We start from the raw sequence: 13,784 nt of genomic DNA on the forward strand, positions 1-13,784 counted from the left end.
CAATAGCAAAGACTGACGAAGAGATAAAAAAGGAAGCTGAAGGTTTCTTTGCCGAATTCATGAGAAAACAACCCTTGGATTTTGAAGGAGCTTCGGTGGATGAGTTAACAGAGTTGTTGGGGTTCAAATGTAGTGAAGTAGACTGTGCTAGGCTGGAGAGAGAGGTAACAAAAGAAGAGATCAAAGAGGTTCTGTTTCGAATGCCGAGCAATAAGTCTCCTGGCCAAGATGGTTACACCACTGAATTTTTTAAAGAAGCATGGGAGATTATTGGAGAAGACATCACAGTGGCTATTAAATCCTTCTTCATAACAGGGTTTCTACTTAAGGGTTTAAACTCTACCATCTTGGCTCTTATACCAAAAAAGGATGAAGTGAAGATGATGAAGGACTACAGACCCATATCCTGCTGCAATGTATTGTATAAGGTGATTTCCAAACTCATCGCAAACAGGCTGAAGAGTGTGTTGCCGAAGTTCATTACCTTGAATCAGTCAGCTTTTATAAAGGAGCGCCTACTAATGGAAAATGTTCTGCTTGCAATTGAGTTGGTCAAGGATTATCATAGTGATAACATATCTCTTCGGTGTGCTCTGCAAGTAGATATTTCGAAAGCTTTTGATTCAGTACAATGGACCTTTCTGCTGAATACATTGGAGGCTCTGAGATTACCAAGAAAATTCATCAGTTGGATAGCTCGTTGTGTAACATCAGCCTCTTTCTCGGTACTAGTCAATGGAGAACTTGCGGGCTACTTTCAAAGCAGGAGAGGATTAAGACAAGGTTGTTCACTCTCTCCATATCTGTTTGTGATTTGTATGAATGTCTTATCCAAGTTGTTAGATGCGGCGGCATTTAAAGGGGAGATAGGATATCATCTGAAATGCAAGAATATAGACCTTACTCACTTGTGTTTTGCTGATGATTTGATGATTTTTGCTGATGGGACAAAGCATTCAGTAGAAGGGATCTTGAGAGTATTTGAGAAGTTTGACAAGAAGAGTAGTGGGTTGAAGATTAGTATGGAGAAATCTGTTCTGTTTATGGCTGGAGATGTGAGCAGAGAAGAAGAGATAGGTAGGCAATTTCAGTTTGCGACAGGAAGGCTTCCTGTAAGATATTTGGGGCTCCCACTCCTAACAAAAAATATGACTAACAGATTTTCTCCCATTGGTTGAGAAGGTCAGGAAGAAGATTAGTTCTTGGACGGGGAGGTTTCTCTCATATGCGGGGCATTTACAGTTAATAAGCTCTGTCATCTGAAGCTTAACAAAGTTTTGGATGGCTGCGTTTCGGCTTCCAAGTGGCTGCATCAAAGAAATAGATCGAATATGTGCTGCTTTCCTATGGGCAGGACCGGAGCTAAATTGTAGAAAAGCTAAAGTCTCTTGGCTGAATATTTGTAAAACAAAAGAAGAAGGTGGTTTGGGTTTGAGGCCACTAAAAGAAGTAAATCAGGTATGTAGTCTCAAACTCATTTGGAGAATTCTGTCAGCTCAATCACCATGGATCAGTTGGATAAACAGTACACACAGGACGTTTGTGGGTGTCCGCCAGCACACACAGGACGTCCATGGCTATCCGTGTGTGTCCGTGTGTGTCCTTCTGTTTCCGTCAGAACACACAGGTAGTCTGTGGCTGTTCATCAGTACACATATCAGCACGTTGGTCCTTGGACTCAGGACGCTGGCCCTTCCCGTGGACTGTTTGGGTGATTTTGGCCCACGTAGGCTGTCTGTTCAGTACACACAGCACGTCCGTTGGTGTCCGCCAGCACACATAGGACGTCTGTGGGTGTCCGTCAGCACACACAGGACGTCAATGGGTGTTCGTCAGCACACACAGGATGTCTGTGGGTGTCCGTCAGCACACACAGGACGTCCGTGTGTGTCTGTCAGCACACACAGAACGTCTGTGGCTGTCCATAAGTACACATATCAGCACGCTGGTCCTTGGACTCAGCACGCTGGCCCTTCCCGTGGACTGTTCGGGTGAAATTGGCCCAGGTGGGCTGTCTTTGAGTACACACAGGACGTCTGTGGGTGTCCGTCAGCAGACACAGGACGTCTGTGTGTGTCCGTCAGCACACATAGGACGTCCGTGGCTGTCCGTGTGTGTCTGTTTGTGTCCATCAGCACACACAGGACGTCTGTGGCTGTCCATCAGTACACATATCAGCACGTTCGTCCTTGGACTCAGCACGCTGACCCTTCCCATGGACTGTTTGGGTGATTTTGGCCAAAGTGGGCTGTCTGTTCAGTACATACAGAACGTCCGTTGGTGTCCGCCAGCACACATAGGGCGTATGTGGCTGTCTGTGGCTGTCCATCAGCAGACACAGGACGTCTGTGGCTGTTTGTGTGTGTCCGTCAGCACACACAGGACGTCCGTGGCTGTCCATGTGTGTCCGTATGTGTCCGTCAGTACACAAAGGACGTCCGTGGCTGTCCGTGTGTGTCTGTGTGTTTCCGTCAGCACACACAGGACGTTCGTGGCTGTCCATCAGTACACATATCAGCACGCTGGTCCTTGGACTCAGCATGCTGGCCCTTCCCGTGGACTGTTTGGGTGATTTAAACCCACGTGGGCTGTCTGTTCAGTACACACACGACGTCTGTGGGTGTATGTCAGCACACACAGGACGTCCGTGTGTGTCCGTCAGCACACACAGGACGTCTGTGGCTGTCCGTGTGTGTCCATCAGCACACACAGGACGTCCGTGGCTGTCCATCAGTACACATATCAGGACGTTGGTCCTTGGACTCAGCACACTAACCTTTCCCGTGGACTGTTTGGGTAATTTTGGCCCATGTGTCCGCCAGTACACACAGGACGTCTGTGGCTGTCTGTGGCTGTCCATCAGCAGACACATGACGTTTGTGGCTGTCCGTGTGCGTCCGTCAGCACACACAGGACATCTGCGGCTGTCCATCAGTACACATATCAGCACGTTGGTCCTCGGACTCAGCACGCCGACCCTTCCCGTGGATGGTTTGGGTGATTTTGGCCCACGTGGGCTGTCTGTTCAGTACAGACAGGACGTTTGTGGGTGTCCGCCAGCACACACAGGACGTCCATGGCTATCCGTGTGTGTCCGTGTGTGTCCTTCTGTGTCCGTCAGCACACACAGGTCGTCCGTGGCTGTTCATCAGCACACACAGGATGTCTGTGGGTGTTCGTCAGCACACACAGGATGTCTGTGGGTGTTCGTCAGCACAAACAGGATGTCTGTGGGTGTCCGTCAGCACACACAGGACGTCCGTGTGTGTTCATCAGCACACACAGGACGTTCATGGCTGGCCTTGTGTGTCCGTGTGTGTCCGTCAGCACACACAGGACGTCTGTGGCTGTCCGTCAGCACACACAGGACGTCTGTGGCTGGTCCTTGAACTCAGCATGCTGGCCCTTCCCGTGGACTGTTCGGGTGAAATTGGCCCACGTGGGCTGTCTGTTGAGTACACACAGGACGTCTGTGGGTGTCCGTCAGCACACACAGGACGTCTGTGTGTGTCCGTCAGCACACACAGGACGTCCGTGGCTGTCCGTGTGTGTCTGTTTGTGTCCATCAGCACACACAGGACGTCTGTGGCTGTCTATCAGTACACATATCAGCACGTTCGTCCTTGGACTCAGCACGCTGACCCTTCCCATGGACTGTTGGGTGATTTTGGCCAAAGTGGGCTGTCTGTTCAGTACACACAGAACGTCCGTTGGTGTCCGCCAGCACACACTGGGCGTATGTGGCTGTCCGTGGCTGTCCATCAGTAGACACAGGACGTCTGTGGCTGTTCATGTGTGTCCGTGTGTGTCCGTCAGCACACATAGGACATCTGTGGCTATCCATCAGTACACATATCAGCACGTTGGTCCTCGGACTCAGCACGCTGACCCTTCCCGTGGATGGTTCGGGTGATTTTGGCCCACGTGGGCTGTCAGTTCAGTACACACAGGACGTTTGTGGGTGTCCGCCAGCACACACAGGACGTCCATGGCTATCCGTGTGTGTCCGTGTGTGTCCTTCTGTTTCCATCAGAACACACAGGTAGTCCGTGGCTGTTCATCAGTACACATATCAGCACGTTTGTCCTTGGACTCAGGACGCTGGCCCTTCCCGTGGACTGTTTGGGTGATTTTGCCCACGTAGTCTGTCTGTTCAGTACACACAGGACGTCCGTGGGTGTCCGCCAGCACACACAGGACGTCTGTGGGTGTCCGTCAGCACACACATGACGTCTATGGGTGTTCGTCAGCACACACAGGATGTCTGTGGGTGTCCGTCAGCACACACAGGACGTACGTGTGTGTTCATCAGCACACACAGGACGTTCGTGGCTGGCATTGTGTGTCCGTGTGTGTCCGTCAGCACACACAGGACGTCTGTGGCTGTCCGTCAGCACACACAGGACGTCTGTGGCTGGTCCTTGAACTCAGCACGCTGGCCCTTCCCGTGGACTGTTCGGGTGAAATTGGCCCACGTGGGCTGTCTGTTGAGTACACACAGGACGTCTGTGGGTGTCCGTCAGCACACACAGGACGTCTGTGTGTGTCCGTCAGCACACACAGGACGTCTGTGTGTGTCCGTCAGCACACACAGGACGTCCGTGGCTGTCCGTGTGTGTCTGTTTGTGTCCATCAGCACACACAGGACGTCTGTGGCTGTCTATCAGTACACATATCAGCACGTTCGTCCTTGGACTCAGCACGCTGACCCTTCCCATGGACTGTTTGGGTGATTTTGGCCAAAGTGGGCTGTCTGTTCAGTACACACAGAACGTCCGTTGGTGTCCGCCAGCACACACTGGGCGTATGTGGCTGTCCGTGGCTGTCCATCAGCAGACACAGGACGTCTGTGGCTGTTCATGTGTGTCCGTGTGTGTCCGTCAGCACACACAGGACGTCCGTGTGTGTCCGTATGTGTCTGTCAGCACACAAAGGACGTCCGTGGCTGTCCGTGTGTGTCTGTGTGTTTCCGTCAGCACACACAGGACGTTCGTGGCTATCCATCAGTACACATATCAGCACGCTGGTCCTTGGACTCAGCATGCTGGCCCTTCCCGTGGACTGTTCGGGTGATTTTAACCCACGTGGCCTGTCTGTTCAGTACACACACGACGTCTGTGGGTGTCCGTCAGCACACACAGGACGTCCGTGTGTGTCCGTCAGCACACACAGGACGTCTGTGGCTGTCCGTGTGTGTCCATCAGCACACACAGGACGTCCGTGGCTGTCCATCAGTACACATATCAGGACGTTGGTCCTTGGACTCAGCACACTAACCTTTCCCGTGGACTGTTTGGGTAATTTTGGCCCAAGTGTCCGCCAGTACACACAGGACGTCTGTGGCTGTCTGTGGATGTCTATCAGCAGACACATGACGTCTGTTGCTATCCTTGTGTGTCCGTCAGCACACACAGGACGTCCGTGGGTGTCCGCCAGCACACAAAGGACGACCGTGGCTGTCCGTGGCTGTCCGGCAACACATACAGGACGTCTGTGGGTGTCCGTCAGCACACACAGGACGTCTGTGGGTGTTCGTCAGCACACACAGGACGTTTGTGGCTGGCCTTGTGTGTCCGTGCGTGTCGTCAGCACACACACGACGTCTGTGGCTGTCCATCAGTACACATATCAGCACGCTGGCCCTTCCCGTGGACTGTTCGGGTGAAATTGGCCGACGTGGGCTGTCTGTTGAGTACACACAGGACGTCTGTGGGTGTCTGTCAGAACACAGGACGTCCGTGTGTGTCCGTCAGCACACACAGGACGTCCGTGTGTGTCTGTGTGTGCCTATCAGCACACACTTGACGTCTGTGGCTGTCCATCAGTACACATATCAGCACGTTGGTCCTTGGACTCAGCACGCTGAACCTTCCCGTGGACTGTTTGGGTGATTTTGGTCCACGTGGGCTGTCTGTTCATTACACACAGGACGTCTGTGGGTGTCCTCCAGCACACAAAGGACGTCCGTGGCTGTCTGTGTGTGTCCGTGTGTGTCCGTCAGCACACACAGGACATTCGTTGCTGTCCATCAGTACACATATCAGCACGCTGGTCATTGGACTCAGCATGCTGGCCCTTCCCGTAGACTGTTTGGGTGATTTTAGCCCACGTGGGCTGTCTGTTCAGTACACACACGGCGTCTAAGGGTGTCCGTCAGCACACACAGGACATCCGTGTGTGTCCGTCAGCACACACAGGACGTCTGTGGCTTTCCGTGTGTGTCCATCAGGACACACATAACGTCCGTGGCTGTCCATCAGTACACATATCAGGACGTTGGTCCTTGGACTCAGCACGCTAACCCTTCCCGTGGACTGTTTGGGTAATTTTGGCCCAAGTGTCCGCCAGCGCACACAGGACGTCTGTGGCTGTCTGTGGCTGTCCAACAGCAGACACAGGAGTGTCTGTGGCTGTCCGTGTGTGTCTGTCAGCACACACAGGAAGTCCGTTGCTGTGCGTGTGTGTCCGTCAGCACACACAGGACATCTGTGGCTGTCCATCAGTACACATATAAGCACGCTGACCCTTGGTTGGGGTGATTTTGGCCCAATGGGCTGTCTGTTCAGTACACACAGGACGTCTGTGGGTGTCCGCCAGCACACACAGGACGTTCGTGGCTGTCCGTGTGTGTCCTTCTGTGTCCGTCAGCACACACAGGTCGTCCATGGCTGTTCATCAGTACACATATCAGCATGGGTGATTTTGGCCCACGTGGGCTGTCTGTTCAGTACACACAGGACGTCTGTGGGTGTTTGTCAGCACACATAGGACGTCCGTGGGTGTCCGTCATAACACACAGGACGTCTGTGGGTATCCGTCAGCACACACAGGACGTCCGTGTGTGTTTGTCAGCACACACAGGACGTTCGTGGCTGGCCTTGTGTGTTTGTGTGTGTCCGTCAGCACACACAGGACGTCTGTGGCTGTCCATCAGTACACATATAAGCACGCTGGTCCTTGGACTCAGCACGCTGACCCTTCCCGTGGACTGTTTGGGTGATTTTGGTCCACGTGGGCAGTCTGTTCAGTACACACAAGACGTCCGTGGGTGTCCGCCAGCACACAAAGGACGTTCGTGGCTGTCCGTGTGTGTCCGTCAGTAGACATAGGACGTTCGTGGCTGTCCATCAGTACACATATTAGCACGCTGATCCTTGGATTCAGCATGCTGGCCTTTCCCATGGACTGTTCGGGTGATTTTAGCCCACATGGGCTGTCTGTTCAATTCACACACAACGTCTGTGGGTGTCCGTCAGCACACACAGGACGTCCGTGTGTGTCCGTCAGCACACACAGGACGTCCGTGTGTGTCCGTCAGCACACACAGGACGTCCATGGGTGTCCGCCAGCACACACAGGACGACCGTGGCTGTCCGTGGCTGTCCGGCAGCACACACAGGACGTCTGTGTGTGTCCGTCAGCACACACAGGCCATCTGTGAGTGTCCGTCAGCACACACAGGACGTCTGTGAGTGTCCATCAGCACACACAGGACGTCCGTGTGTGTTCGTCAGCACACACAGTACGTTCATGGCTGGCCTTTTGTGTCCGTGTGTGTCCGTCAGCACACACACGACGTCTGTGGCTGTCCATCAGTACACATATCAGCACGCTGGTCCTTGGACTCAGCACGCTGGCCCTTCCCGTGGACTGTTCGGGTGAAATTGGCCGACGTGGGTTGTCTGTTGAGTAAACACAGGACGTCTGTGGGTGTCCATCAGAACACACAAGACGTCCGTGAGTGTCCGTGTGTGTCCGTCAGCACACACAGGACGTCCGTGTTTGTGTGTGTGCCCATCAGCACACATAGGACGTCTGTGGCTGTCCATGACTACACATATCAGCACGTTGGTCCTTGGACTCAGCACGCTGACCCATCCCGTGGACTGTTTGGGTGATTTTGGTCCACGTGGGCTGTCTGTTCAGTACACACAGGACGTCTGTGGGTGTCCGCCAGCACACAAAGGACGTCTGTGGCTGTCTGTGTGTATCCGTGTGTGTCCGTCAGCACACACAGGACGTTCGTTGCTGTCCATCAGTACACATATCAGCACGCTGGTCATTGGACTCAGCATGCTGGCCCTTCCCGTAGACTGTTTGGGTGATTTTAGCGCACGTGGGCTGTCTGTTCAGTACACACACGACGTCTAAGGGTGTCCGTCAGCACACACAGGACATCCGTGTGTGTCCGTCAGCACACACAGGACGTCTGTGGCTTTCCGTGTGTGTCCATCAGGACACACAGAACGTCCGTGGCTGTCCATCAGTACACATTTCAGGACGTTGGTCCTTGGACTCAGCACGCTAACCCTTCCCGTGGACTGTTTGGGTAATTTTGGCCCAAGTGTCCGCCAGCGCACACAGGACGTCTGTGGCTGTCTGTGGCTGTCCAACAGCAGACACAGGACGTCTGTGGCTGTCCGTGTGTGTCCGTCAGCACACACAGGACGTCCGTTGCTGTGCGTGTGTGTCCGTCAGCACACACAGGACATCTGTGGCTGTCCATCAGTACACATATCAGCACGTTGGTCCTCGGACTCAGCACGCTGACCCTTCCCGTGGACGGTTGGGGTGATTTTGGCCCAGTGGGCTGTCTGTTCAGTACACACAGGACGTCTGTGGGTGTCCGCCAGCACACACAGGACGTCCGTGGCTGTCCGTGTGTGTCCTTCTGTGTCCGTCAGCACACACAGGTCGTCCGTGGCTGTTCATCAGTACACATATCAGCACGTTGGTCCTTGGACTCAGGACGCTGGCCCTCCCCGTGGACTGTTCGGGTGATTTTGGCCCACGTGGGCTTTCTGTTTAGTACACACAGGACGTCTGTGGGTGTTTGTCAGCACACATAGGACGTCTGTGGGTGTCCGTCATAACACACAGGACGTCTGTGGGTGTCCGTCAGCACACACAGGACGTCCGTGTGTGTTTGTCAGCACACACAAGACGTTCGTGGCTGGCCTTGTGTGTTTGTGTGTGTCCGTCAGCACACACAGGACGTCTGTGGCTGTCCATCAGTACACATATCAGCACGCTGGTCGTTGGACTCAGCACGCTGGTCGTTGGACTCAGCACGCTGGCCCTTCCCGTGGACTGTTCGGGTGAAATTGGCCCACCTGGGCTGTCTGTTGTGTACACACAGGACGTCTGTGGGTGTCTGTCAGCACACACAGGACGTCTGTGGGTGTCTGTCAGCACACACAGGACGTCCGTGTGTGTCCGTCAACACACACAGGACGTCTGTCCGTCAACACACACAGGACGTCTGTGGCTGTCCGTGTGTGTCTGTGTGTGTCCATCAGCACACACAGGACATCCGTGGCTGTCCATCACTACACATATCAGCACGTTGGTCCTTGGACTCAGCACGCTGACCCTTCCCGTGGACGGTTGGGGTGATTTTGGCCCAGTGGGCTGTCTGTTCAGTACACACAGGACGTCTGTGGGTGTCCGCCAGCACACACAGGACGTCCGTGGCTGTCCGTGTGTGTCCTTCTGTGTCCGTCAGCACACACAGGTCGTCCGTGGCTGTTCATCAGTACACATATCAGCACGTTGGTCCTTGGACTCAGGACGCTGGCCCTCCCCGTGGACTGTTCGGGTGATTTTGGCCCACGTGGGCTTTCTGTTTAGTACACACAGGACGTCTGTGGGTGTTTGTCAGCACACATAGGACGTCTGTGGGTGTCCGTCATAACACACAGGACGTCTGTGGGTGTCCGTCAGCACACACAGGACGTCCGTGTGTGTTTGTCAGCACACACAAGACGTTCGTGGCTGGCCTTGTGTGTTTGTGTGTGTCCGTCAGCACACACAGGACGTCTGTGGCTGTCCATCAGTACACATATCAGCACGCTGGTCGTTGGACTCAGCACGCTGGTCGTTGGACTCAGCACGCTGGCCCTTCCCGTGGACTGTTCGGGTGAAATTGGCCCACCTGGGCTGTCTGTTGTGTACACACAGGACGTCTGTGGGTGTCTGTCAGCACACACAGGACGTCTGTGGGTGTCTGTCAGCACACACAGGACGTCCGTGTGTGTCCGTCAACACACACAGGACGTCTGTCCGTCAACACACACAGGACGTCTGTGGCTGTCCGTGTGTGTCTGTGTGGTCCATCAGCACACACAGGACATCCGTGGCTGTCCATCACTACACATATCAGCACGTTGGTCCTTGGACTCAGCATGCTGACCCTTCCCATTGACTGTTTGGGTGATTTTGGCCTAAGTGGGCTGTCTGTTCAGTACAAACAGAATGTCTGTTGGTGTCCGCCAGCACACAAAGGACGTCTGTGGCTGTCCGTGTGTGTCCGTCTGTGTCCGTGTTTGTCCGTCAGCACACACAGGACGTTCGTGGCTGTCCATCAGTACACATATCATCACGATGGTCCTTGGACTCAGCATGCTGGCCCTTCCCGTGGACTGTTCGGGTGATTTTAGCCCACGTGGGCTGTCTGTTCAGTACACACAGGACGTCCGTGGTGTCCGGCAGCACACAAAGGACGTCCGTGGCTGTCCGTGTGTGTCCATCAGCACACACAGGACGTTCGTGGCTGTCCAACAGTACACATATCAGCACGCTGGTCCTTGGACTCAGCACGCTGACCCTTCCTGTGGACTGTTTGGGTGATTTTGGTCCACGTGGGCTGTCTGTTCAGTACACACAGGACGTTCGTGGCTGTCCATCAGTACACATATTAGCACGCTGATCCTTGGATACAGCATGCTGGCCTTTCCCATGGACTGTTCGGGTGATTTTAGCCCCCGTGGGCTGTCTGTTCAGTTCACACACAACGTCGTGGGTGTCCGTCAGCACACACAGGACGTCCGTGTGTGTCCGTCAGCACACACAGGACGTCTGTGGCTGTCCGTGTGTGTCCATCAGCACACACAGGACGTCCGTGGCTGTCCATCAGTACACATATCAGGACGTTGGTCCTTGGACTCAGCACGCTAACCCTTCCCGTGGACTGTTTGGGTAATTTTGGCCCAAGTGTCCGCCAGCACACACAGGACATCTGTGGCTGTCTGTGGCTGTCCATCAGCAGACATATGACGTATGTGGCTTTCCGTGTGTGTCCGTCAGCACACACAGGACGTCCATGGGTGTCCGCCAGCACACACAGGACGACCGTGGCTGTCCGTGGCTGTCCGGCAGCACACACAGGACGTCTGTGGGTGTCCGTCAGCACACCCAGGCCGTCTGTGGGTGTCCGTCAGCACACACAGGACGTCTGTGAGTGTCCGTCAGCACACACAGGACGTCCGTGTGTGTTCGTCAGCACACACAGGACGTTCGTGGCTGGCCTTGTGTGTCCGTGTGTGTCCGTCAGCACACACACGACGTCTGTGGCTGTCCATCAGTACACATATCAGCACGCTGGTCCTTGGACTCAGCACGCTGGCCCTTCCCGTGGACTGTTCGGGTGAAATTGCCCGACGTGGGTTGTCTGTTGAGTACACACAGGACGTCTGTGGGTGTCCATCAGAACACACAGGACGTTCGTGTGTGTCCGTCAACACACACAGGACGTACGTGTGTGTCTGTGTGTGCCCATCAGCACACACATGACGTCTGTGGCTGTCCATCAGTACACATATCAGCACGTTGGTCCTTGGACTCAGCACACTGACCCTTCCCGTGGACTGTTTGGGTGATTTTGGTCCACGTGGGCTGTCTGTTCAGTACACACAGGACGTATGTGGGTGTCCGCCAGCACACAAAGGACGTCCGTGGCTGTCTGTGTGTGTCCGTGTGTGTCCGTCAGCACACACAGGACGTTCGTTGCTGTCCATCAGTACACATATCAGCACGCTGGTCACTGGACTCAGCATGCTGGCCCTTCCCGTGGACTGTTTGGGTGATTTTAGCCCACGTGGGCTGTCTGTTCAGTACACACACGACGTCTGTGGGTGTCTGTCAGCACACACAGGATGTCCGTCTGTGTGCGTCAGCACACACAGGACGTCTGTGGCTGTCTGTGTGTGTCCATCAGCACACACAGGACGTCTGTGGCTGTCCATCAGTACACATTTCAGGACGTTGGTCCTTGGACTCAGCACGCTAACCCTTCCCGTGGACTGTTTGGGTAATTTTGGCCCAAGTGTCCGCCAGCGCACACAGGACGTCTGTGGCTGTCCAACAGCAGACACAGGACGTCTGGGGCTGTCCGTATGTGTCCGTCAGCACACACAGGACGTCCGTTGCTGTGCGTGTGTGTCCGTCAGCACACACAGGACATCTGTGGCTGTCCATCAGTACACATATCAGCACGTTGGTCCTCGGACTAATCACGCTGACCCTTCCCGTGGACGGTTGGGGTGATTTTGGCCCATTGGGTTGTCTGTTCAGTACACACAGGACGTCTGTGGGTGTCCGCCAGCACACACAGGACGTCCGTGGCTGTCCGTGTGTGTCCTTCTGTGTCCGTCAGCACACACAGGTCATCCGTGGCTGTTCATCAGTACACATATCAGCACGTTGGTCCTTGGACTCAGGACGCTGGCCCTCCCCGTGGACTGTTTGGGTGATTTTGGCCCACGTGGGCTGTCTGTTCAGTACACACAGGACGTCTGTGGGTGTTTGTCAGCACACATAGGACGTCTGTGGGTGTCCGTCATTACACACAGGACGTCTGTGGGTGTCCGTCAGCACACACAGGACGTCCGTGTGTGTTTGTCAGCACACACAGGACGTTCGTGGCTGGCCTTGTGTGTTGTTGTGTGTCCGTCAGCACACACAGGACGTCTGTGGCTGTCCATCAGTACACATATCAGCACGCTGGTCCTAGGACTCAGCATGCTGGCCCTTCCCGTGGACTGTTCGGGTGTAATTGGCCCACCTGGGCTGTCTGTTGTGTACACACAGGACGTCTGTGGGTGTCCGTCAGCACACACAGGACGTCCGTGTGTGTCCGTCAACACACACAGGACGTCTGTGGCTGTCCGTGTGTGTCTGTGTGTGTCCATCAGCACACACAGGATATCCGTGGCTGTCCATCACTACACTTATCAGCACGTTGGTCCTTGGACTCAGCACGCTGACCCTTCCCATGGACTGTTTGGGTGATTTTGGCCTAAGTGGGCTGTCTGTTCAGTACACACAGAATGTCCGTTGGTGTCCGCCAGCACACAAAGGACGTCTGTGGCTGTCCGTGTGTGTCCGTCTGTGTCCGTGTTTGTCCGTCAGCACACACAGGACGTTCGTGGCTGTCCATCAGTACCCATATCATCACGATGGTCCTTGGACTCAGCATGCTGGCCCTTCCCGTGGACTGTTCGGGTGATTTTAGCCCACGTGGGCTGTCTGTTCAGTCCACACAGGACGTCCGTGGGTGTCCGGCAGCACACAAAGGACGTCCGTGGCTGTCCGTGTGTGTCCATCAGCACACACAGGACGTTCGTGGCTGTCCATCAGTACACATATCAGCACGCTGGTCCTTGGACTCAGCACGCTGGTCCTTGGACTCAGCACGCTGACCCTTCCTGTGGACTGTTTGGGTGATTTTGGTCCACGTGGGCTGTCTGTTCAGTACACACAGGACGTCCGTGGGTGTCCGCCAGCACACAAAGGACGTTCGTGGCTGTCCGTGTGTGTCCGTCAGCACACACAGGACGTTCGTGGCTGTCCATCAGTACACATATTAGCACGCTGATCCTTGGATACAGCATGCTGGCCTTTCCCATGGACTGTTCGAGTGATTTTAGCCCACGTGGGCTGTCTGTTCAGTTCACACAGGACGTCCGTGTGTTTCCGTCAGCACACACAGGACGTCCGTGTGTGTC

This window comes from Brassica napus, unplaced genomic scaffold (genome assembly GCF_020379485.1).
Source record: "Brassica napus cultivar Da-Ae unplaced genomic scaffold, Da-Ae ScsIHWf_107;HRSCAF=186, whole genome shotgun sequence".
In the NCBI taxonomy this organism is placed as follows: domain Eukaryota; kingdom Viridiplantae; phylum Streptophyta; class Magnoliopsida; order Brassicales; family Brassicaceae; genus Brassica; species Brassica napus.